Consider the following 9,446-nt stretch of genomic DNA (forward strand, 5'->3'; position numbering starts at 1 on the left):
ACATAGGGGGTGTATACTTATGCTCCTGTATTTTAACATAGGGTGTGTATACTTATGCCCCCTGTATTTTAACATAGGCGGGTGTATACTTATGCCCCCTGTATTTTAAGAAAGAACATTATTCCTACACAAAGGAAATTTGTGTCCTTAAAGGTAGGATTTTTTTCCTAATTTTTAGAATTAAGGCATTAAAATACATTTCCAAAAGACGTTTTTTTCGGGGGGGGAGGTAAACCTGTATATTGGTGTTGTAGCTGAACTGTTCCTGACCTTTCCCTGCGTTTGCGTTTGCAGCGGCACGGAGCGGCCGAGCTCGGCCGGTTCTGTGAAGGATTGTTCTTGCAGAACCTGGACCGGCTGCTGGACGCCGAGGACTTCCACCGCCTGCTGCTGGGCGCCCCGGACCGGGATCCACCGGGTCTCCTGGAGGTTTTGGAGGCCACGTTGATCCACAGACTCTACACGCTCCACTCTGCGTGTCGAGAGTAGGGGAGTAGTAGTAGTTCGGGAGTAGCAGCCATGCATGATGTTACGTCTCCTTAGAGACAACACGACTGGAACAATAACAGACTTTTAACAAGGGATGACAATATTGTTTCTTATGTATGTCATCACAATGTGAAGTGGTGCAATGAATACATCGTGAAAGGCTGCAATGTATCGCGAAAGACAGATTTTTTGTGTTAGTTGAAAGAAAATATCAGCAGAAAACTGCACTTTAATATGTTGTTAGCTGTCATTCTTAATCATATTTAACCCTCCCGTTGTTTTTAAAGGTTTCTACAGCAGGAATTTGGGATTTTTTTTCAAGAGTTGATACTAAGCTAATTAAGACTCTCAGCTCCACACACCTCTCTCAGGATTCTCCAGTGTGACGATGTTCAGAAGCTCGAGTGAAGACAACGACGTCTTCTAAAGAGTCCATTAGGCATTCTACTAGCAACCGTGTGGAGGAGCGGTGGTGCGTGTCCACGGAAGACACAGACACATGTAGCTTAGCACAAGAGCAGCCGTTTTCCCCTGTTGCCATGGGAACATTGTGAAGTGACGTAATCACGCGACAAGACAGACATTCTCTGTTTCATTAAAATCTGTTTTTTGCAAGTTTCTGCAATTTTTTCGCATTAAATTGCACAAATATCCCGCATATTCAATTGCATTTTTTAAGAAAACGTGCCGCATAATTAAGGATTTTTTTCCCGTAACAATCACAAAAAAACAAATTTTAGCTTTTTTCTGGAAGGACCGACAGGAAGTCGACGAGGCTCCACACGCACACACGGCTACAAACAATTTTTTTTAAGGATGACATCTGTAATGTAAATCCTCTGCAGCCGATCAACCCTGAATATGTAAAACATGTATATATTTGTGAATAAACATCTTAATAAACCCCCCAAAACAAATGTGCACACAGCTCCAAAGTCAACAGATTTATTTCCTTTAGCACTGAAGTTGTTCACAGTAACATCACAAAGGGAATACATTGCCAGTGGTTATCCTGCTCAGTGTAGCGCTCCGAGTCCATTCTGTGTGCTCTGGATTCCCCCCCCCAAGTACAAAACAATTGAAAGGTATTGCTTTAATTTTTCTCTCTGGAAACCCGACCCCCCCGCCCTAGCCGGCGGGCGACCCCATCGCCAGAGAGCTCCCTCTTTGAGAGAACGAGTAAGGAGGATGCGTTGCACGGTTACTGCGCGTCGACACAGTAATCAAAAGGGAGGAAGAAGGCGGCAAAAGAAAGAGAAGCGACATGTAAAACAAAGCAAATTAAAACAAAATGCACATATAGAGCATGAACGGAACTAAGTATGGAGAGAAAACGCGGAAACGGGAGAACAAGTCCAACGACGACATGCAAAGAAAAGACGAATGCTGAACATGCAAACAACCGAACACGGTCAAAGCTAAGAGTGGGAATCCCCTTGGTTTTTAAAATAAGCGTGTCGGTAAACTGGGCTTATTTACAGAACAGAGTGGTGAGATCTGAGTCATCATCCGGGTTGGGTATCCCGGTGCTGAAACAACACTTTTAAAACGGGGCCAGTGCCTAAACGCTGCCTGAAGCGATACTTCTATTGGGTATTTTATAATAAGTTTGAATGCACAACGAGGCTTACTAGTTCCCCTTCGAGGGGAACTCGAACTGCGTCTCGTTCCCCTATCTCGGGGAACAAGGGTTACGTATGTAACCCTTGTTCCCCTATCTCGGGGAACAAGGGTTACAAGTTTCAAGTGAACACCGTCTGTGTTGTCTATCCGAAACCGACTGTTGGACGTCCTCTACGGTGAAATATGGCCACTGGTTACACCGTTTAGCCGTCCAGCTGCTAGCTAACGGGAGGCTAACCCCACCTGCTGTCAAGCAAAGTGTTTGTCACCCCCCCCGATGTGAGTCAAGTGCAGATTTGAGTCGCGCGTGCTCAGATATAAACGGGTAACAGCCTAACGTGTCATACTGAAATTTGTGAAATCCATGAAATAATTAAGTTTTCTCATTACAAACAATAACAGAAGATGGAAATAATTTCAAAAACGTTGGAGCTATCTACGGTTGATTGCTAACGTTAGCTCAAAATACCATTCAACCATCTGTTGTGTTTGATTGCTAGCTTGTAGCTAAGCTAGAGGTTTTAGCTATCTATGACAGTTTGGTTGCTTACGTTAGCTCAAAACACCATTTAATCATCTGTTGTGTTTGATTGCTAGCTTGTAGCTAAGCTAGAGGTTTTAGCTATCTATGACAGTTTGGTTGCTAACGTTAGCTCAAAACACCATTCAACCATTTGTTGTGTTTGATTGCTAGCTTGTAGCTAAGCTAGAGGTTTAACTATCTATGACAGTTTGGTTGCTAACGTTAGCTCAAAATACCATTCAACCATCTGTTGTGTTTGATTGCTAGCTTGTAGCTAAGCTAGAGGTTTTAGCTATCTATGACAGTTTGGTTGCTAACGTTAGCTCAAAACACCATTCAACTGACAGCCTTTGTTGTGTTTGATGCTAACTTGTAGCTAAGCTAGCAGTCAACCAACATGGTTAACCCTTGTGTTGTCTTGCCAGAGACTGAACTTGTTTTCTTTTTTTCCTCCTGTGTTTTTTGACGCTTTTTCAAACGTTTGTCACTTTTTAATAACACCTTTTTGTTGTTGTTAAAACCCCCCAAAAATTACGGATTACTTGGACTCAATTGTTTTCAAATGCCATAAAATTGAAAAAACAAACAACCACAGTTCAATGAAAGTAATCATTCATTTTACGTGGCTTCTATATAACGTACATGCACGCTTTTGTGTCTTTTTGGGGAAATTTGGTCCAAAGAAACCAACAACTCTAACCTAAAAATTGGTCAAATTTGACCCAAGGACAACACAAGGGTTAAGTAGGTCCATTTTTACTTTGTTGACATTACACAAGTCTCTCTCGTTAGCATCTTGTATGCTAACTTGGCGCAAAGTGACTCACATCAGGAAGAGACTAGCGTCAGGTGCAGCGATGCTTCTGTTGCCTCTAAGGTCGGATTTAGAGCATCAGAGAGCGGCGCTAAAGGCATTTAATTGGCACCGAAATCTGCGTTGGGAGTCGGTCCGGTAGGAACCGGTGGTTTAGGCACCGGTGCAGTCCTAGCACCGGGTTTCGGGACCCAACCCTAGTCCTCATACACACAGGGAGAGAGGGAGGAGAGACAGTTATCAACAATGGGTTTGTTCCTCTCACAGAGGCTACGTCTACATTCTTAAATTACGGTAAATCATCCCCCCCCAACATATATATTACAGGTTTCTCTCGTCAAGAGTAAAAAAGAAGAAAAGAAAAGAGGAACAAACGCTCACAAGCATTTTTGTTCGAATAACTTAAACATGACAAAAATATCCTTTAAATAATTTCAACGTTAAGAAACATTCTCGACATCCTTCGTATAAATAACTGAGAATAAATTAATAATGGAGAAAAAAAATGACAATAAATACAGTGAAGTACAAAAATATACACAGCAGTTTGATAGAGTGAAAAACAATGGAAATAAAAATAATTTAAAAAAAGATTTTTTTTGTTTGTACTGAACCCAGAATCTGACTCACTTGTGAAAAGTGGGACAGGATAAAGGAGACATGTCTCTAATGGACGAGGCCCGGTCAAACCAGGAAGTGACTCCCCAAAATGCATAGACAGTGAAAGGAATGGACACACTGATCCCATTGAGTTGCAACAGAGACCAGTGGGGTCTATTAGAAGCTCTTTCCCGGTGATGCTGAGCAGCTTCACACTGAGCATGAAGACGTAGATGCGACCTGAGCAACCTGTCTGAAAGCTGTAAGTCTTCTGGTAGCTGTGCAACAGAAATCTCAATGTCACTTCATATGAATTCACTTTGCACATAGCGAAGTATTTCCAATCCCTCATAACGTTGCTGAAATATTTTCTTCAGATGTTTTCATGGACTCACTGTATGATGCCTCCACGCCCCCCCCCCCCCCCCCCCCCCCCCCCCCCCCCCAAATTACCTGCAAGCTTCTCCTAACTATACGTTGATTTCTCTACTGTGCAGTCGCGTGGTTGTGACACAATCGTTAGCCTACTTTTCAAAAAATGGCTTCTTCTGGGCAATAATGGGAGCTACAAGGTAACGGAGCCTGTTATAAATTGTCATGTTTCTTTAGAAATAAACAATGTATAAATAGAGTCTTTAAATGCTTCAGATGTAGAGATATTCACGGTCACCAAATTGAATGGGAGTCAATGGAATGCTAACGGCTAGTGATGGCTTGTTAGCCTCAGAATGTCCCCGCTGGACGTCCTCTTTCTGGATGCTCGCTTACCCCCCCTGGCAAAACGCCTTGTTCTAGATCAGGACTGTCAAACTCAGCTTCTCTAAGGGCCAGATTGGAAAATGAATGCACATCAAGGGACAGACAGCGGGTATTTTTTTAAATGCTGGTGTGACCGGGCCTGCACAGACAGGAGTACAAAACCAAAAACATGGCAACACAACTTTAAAAGATAATGTCACAACTACACTTTTATACATACGGAACATTATTTTAATCTGTACAGAGGAATAGATCATTCATTTATTCGATATCCCATCCCCCCCCTCCCCTTCATGGGCAACCTTTTAAACCCATTTTACCGAAACGCCACACAGACGGCGTTAAAAATGAATTACAATCCAGCCGGCGTTTGTCCGTGTCCGCGTCTTCGTCCACCGCCACCGCCGCTGCTACTTCCTGTTTGTCAGCGTGTGCAAGTCTTTACATCCCGCATCATGTTTGGGTTGAGCAGTACATACAGTACGCACGTGTGTTTCTTATGTACATGTGGGGGGGGGGGTTAGAAGAAAGAGAAAAGAGGAAGGGGGAGGGGGGGGGGGTAGCATGTGTGCAGATTGACAAACATCACTGTCTTAAGGCTTTTCTTTTTTTTTCACGCGATGTCTCTATGTTTGGTCTGGTCGGGGGGGAAGTGGACTCTACTGATGCGGCTGGAGACAGTACTCGAAGGGGGGGCGTGGGGAGGGGGTGAAGAGGGGAAGGTTTTCCTCTTTCTTTTCTTCAGACTCTCTCGGTGTCGCTCGGTCTCCGAGTTAATAGTTATTATGGATGATCCCTGGTGGCAGAGACAAGTCAAGCCATCACACATGTGAGGAAGGACACACACCCACCGAAAGACCCCCGAGGACACACAGAGGGACACAAAGTGGGGACAACAAAGCTACATTTGCTAATTATTGTAAAATACTGATCAACTTTAAAACTGAAATAGCCATTCACATTGTACGGTAGAAAATGTATAGGCAAAAAGTAGATTTGTTTTTCTTTTTTCACTCCTTCTAAAGGGTCCTCGTCCCCCTTATAGACCTGATAACGGCTTTTTCTCTAGGCATGCACAGATACCGCTCCTTAAGGTTGTTCCTGTGTCCTGCTGCCGGCCGCCATCTTTGTTTTGTCTTTGCCGGGGGGGCATTTAGAGTCATTGGGCGGGGGCTGGCTGGGCTTGCTGCCGGGGGCATGCTTGGCGGGGGAGCTAGGCGCGGCGGGGGCACCGGGGGAGAGGGACGAGTGGATCTTCTCGTCTGAAAAAAGCTGTTTAATTACGTCAAAGAAGTTACTCAACGGGCTGCCTACACAGACGGGAAGAAAAGAAAAAACAGAGAGAGAGAGAGAGAACAAACAACAGATGAGCCATGGGTTAACATGAGGAGAAGAGGAGGTGATGGAGGGATGAGAGGAGGAGTGGAGCCGGAGGAAAGGAGACTCTTCAGCCGGAGGGTGGGGGGGGTTCTCAGACCAGAGGAGGGAGAGGGGACATAAGAAGGAGCCAAAACAGCTGAGGTGATGTCCCCGTTATTGTTTTTTTAAAAAGCTGAGATATTAGCATTTAGATGTTATATCATTTATATCCATGTCAGGGTTGGCTTCAGAGTCTCAGTTCCCCCCGCTGGACTGGAGAGCTAACGGGGTCATCGGTAGACCGTCCCGCCGTCATTCAGGGCCACCGTGCCAAAGGGGACTGATAATAAACCACAATCTAGAGTTTCACCAGACTTTCTCTTGTGTCGCTTGATATTTAGATTTTTGAAAGACATTCTCCGAACTATCAAAAATTAATGAAAATTTCGATCATCGTTTGGTCCCTTGTCCTATGTGTGTCTTTCTGTGTGTGTCTTTCTGTGTGTGTCTTTCTGTGTGTGTCTGTCTTTGTGTGTCTGTTTCTGCATATAGACCCCCCCCCCCCCCCCCAATGTTTCATGCTGCTGGCCCAGCTATCTGGAGACATTTTTAAAAATGATATACATATGTTTTGCTTTTTGTACCCAGGAATCAACAGAAGTGGTCAGGGCTCTAGTACTCGAGTCCGGTCTTGGACTTGTCTTGGACACGTCTTGGACTCGCTAGTACTTGGACTCGGACTTGTCTCGGTCTCAGCCACTGGTCTGGACCGAGTCCAGGTGTCTTTATGATGTTGGAGGGAAAGTGAAACCCAAAATGATTGTCTTGAGAATGTCATGCATAAGACCTATTTTTCTGTCCTGGACTCGGTCTTGAGTCAGACTCGACTAGTCCCGGTCTTGGACTTGTCTTGTAATCGACTAAGGTGGTCTTGACTACATCATTGGTGGCTCATGCAGATAACCTGCTGTCTGGGTAGTTTCCAGGACCCTGTCTTCCTAGAAGCTCCCGCTAACTCTCCGTCGTGTCAACGTCCATCACAACATCCAACAACCACCCGTTAAGACACAGGGCTCTAGGTCCCGAGTGATTAAAACATGCAACAACGCAGCACAGAACACACATTAATACACAATCACGTGTTACTCCCAAGGTTAGGCCAACTGCGTGTTTCACTCCAGTGATGTAACACCCCCCCCCCACGTGTGTTGGGCTGGTGATAGTAACAAATCTGTCTTGTTGTGATGTAACTTACCATCCTTCCTCTCCAGCAACACAGGGACGTGTGCATTTCTGATATTTTGTTCTGGTGATTTTTAAATATGGAAAGTGGGACAGTGTCAAGCATTACCATGCAGAGGGTAACTGAAGTCAGATAAAAGTCACACACACTCACACACACACACACAAACACACACACACACACACACACACACACACACACTCTCTGAAACATACACATCTCATTAAGCCATTTAGTTTTCCAGTTTACCTTTTAAAGAACAGATCTACCTTTTAAAACCTGAAATAAGAAGCTACTTTTTATCAAATGACAAATCATATTTTTATTGCACTTGAATTTTGGCATATGATTGTTGTTAATTAAAGCCCTGACAGTACCTAGGTAAGGACTACTAGCCAGTCAGAAGCAGAGTATGAGGGCCCTGACAGTACCTAGGTAAGGACTACTAGCCAGTCAGAAGCAGAGTATAAGGGTCCTGACAGTACCTAGGTAAGGACTACTAGCCAGTCAGAAGCAGAGTATGAGGGCCCTGACAGTACCTAGGTAAGGACTACTAGCCAGTCAGAAGCAGAGTATGAGGGCCCTGACAGTACCTAGGTAAGGACTACTAGCCAGTCAGAAGCAGAGTATGAGGGCCCTGACAGTACCTAGGTAAGGACTACTAGCCAGTCAGAAGCAGAAATTGAGGGCATGCCTCGAATGGGGGGGTGGGATTTTTCACTTTATTACAACATGCACAAAAGAGATGCATAACACACTAAAGGAAAGGCAAAAAGCCAAAAAGCACAATATGAGCACTTTAAATGACTTGATAAGGTGAACATATTTTTTGCAGCTAACACACACACACACACACACACACACACACACACACACACACACACACACACACACACACACACACACACACACACACACGTGTTAGTGCTAGTGCAGACAGGGTGTGTGGGTGCCAGGTCTCCAGGGCGTTGCCAGTGTGTTTTAAAGCCAGAGTTAAGGTGTTGTGCCGGGTTCTCCTGGCCGCTCCGGGTCTTACCGCGCTTGGAGGATTTACCGGGCACACCAGCGGAGCGCTGAGGGCCATCTGAGAGCAGAGGACAGTGTCAGAAACCCCGGCGGACTCACCGGGGCCTGGCGGGGCGTCATCAGTGAGCTGACACCAGCAGCACAACGCGTCTGCTTGAGCTTCAAAGAACGTCTCAGGTTACTTATGTAACCCTTGTCCCCCGAGATAGGGGAACGAGACACCGCGTCGGTTACGATACTTTGGGAACACCTTTAGGAATAGTGTCGTAACCAACGCAGTCCGAGTTCCCCTCAAAGGGGAACGCTGCAGACACGGCGAATGTTCAGCTCATAGTCCCAAAAAAAAATGGATATGATCAGTTAGAGCCGGTTGTCTCTCTGACGGGGTTTCTGTTCCAGTCGGATTCATGTCTCCAGGCCAAAGACCACAACGTAACGTAACCCTTGTGTTGTCCTCCCGGGTCAAAAATGGAAAAAGAATTTGTCATTTTTGTCATTTTTGAGAAGCAGAGCTGAGTGCAGCCCGACCCCGTTGTGATTGGTTTAAAGATAAACAACCCAGAATGCATCTGTGGAGATCCATGGGTCTGGCAATGCCAGGCTTGCTGCTGGGTGACATTCCAAAGAAGAGACTGAGAAAAGAGGCTGAACATTCACTGTGGCAGACGTAACCCTTTAAAATTAGTAGTGTAACATTACACATATGTATGTATGTGTGAGCTAACATACACGCACACATACACACGCACACACACACGCACACACACATTCCAGGTTCCCACGTGTGTAGAGCTGGTAGATGTGGAAACATCAGCAAACACATCCACCTGTTTCTTGTTGGTGCTTGCTCATGAGTTTGTCCCTGTATGCAGTACAGAGCATGCTTTCTTTACAGTACATCTGCACAGTGGCAAACACACAACGGTGTGTGAATGGCAGCTCAGCCAGAACCATCAGCGCACACACACACACACACACACACACACACACACACACACACACACACACAC

At 45.2% G+C, this 9,446-nt stretch overlaps 1 protein-coding gene across 1 annotated transcript in view; it reads right to left on the bottom strand.

Annotated features, from left to right (window-relative positions):
• The window catches only part of LOC117955581 (ankyrin repeat and BTB/POZ domain-containing protein 2-like), a 36,623-nt gene that overhangs the window by 1,650 nt on the left and 25,527 nt on the right, over nucleotides 1–9,446 (bottom strand). The gene's annotated exons all lie outside the window — the stretch shown is intronic.

The sequence above is a fragment of the Etheostoma cragini genome, chromosome 1 (genome assembly GCF_013103735.1).
Source record: "Etheostoma cragini isolate CJK2018 chromosome 1, CSU_Ecrag_1.0, whole genome shotgun sequence".
Taxonomy (NCBI): domain Eukaryota; kingdom Metazoa; phylum Chordata; class Actinopteri; order Perciformes; family Percidae; genus Etheostoma; species Etheostoma cragini.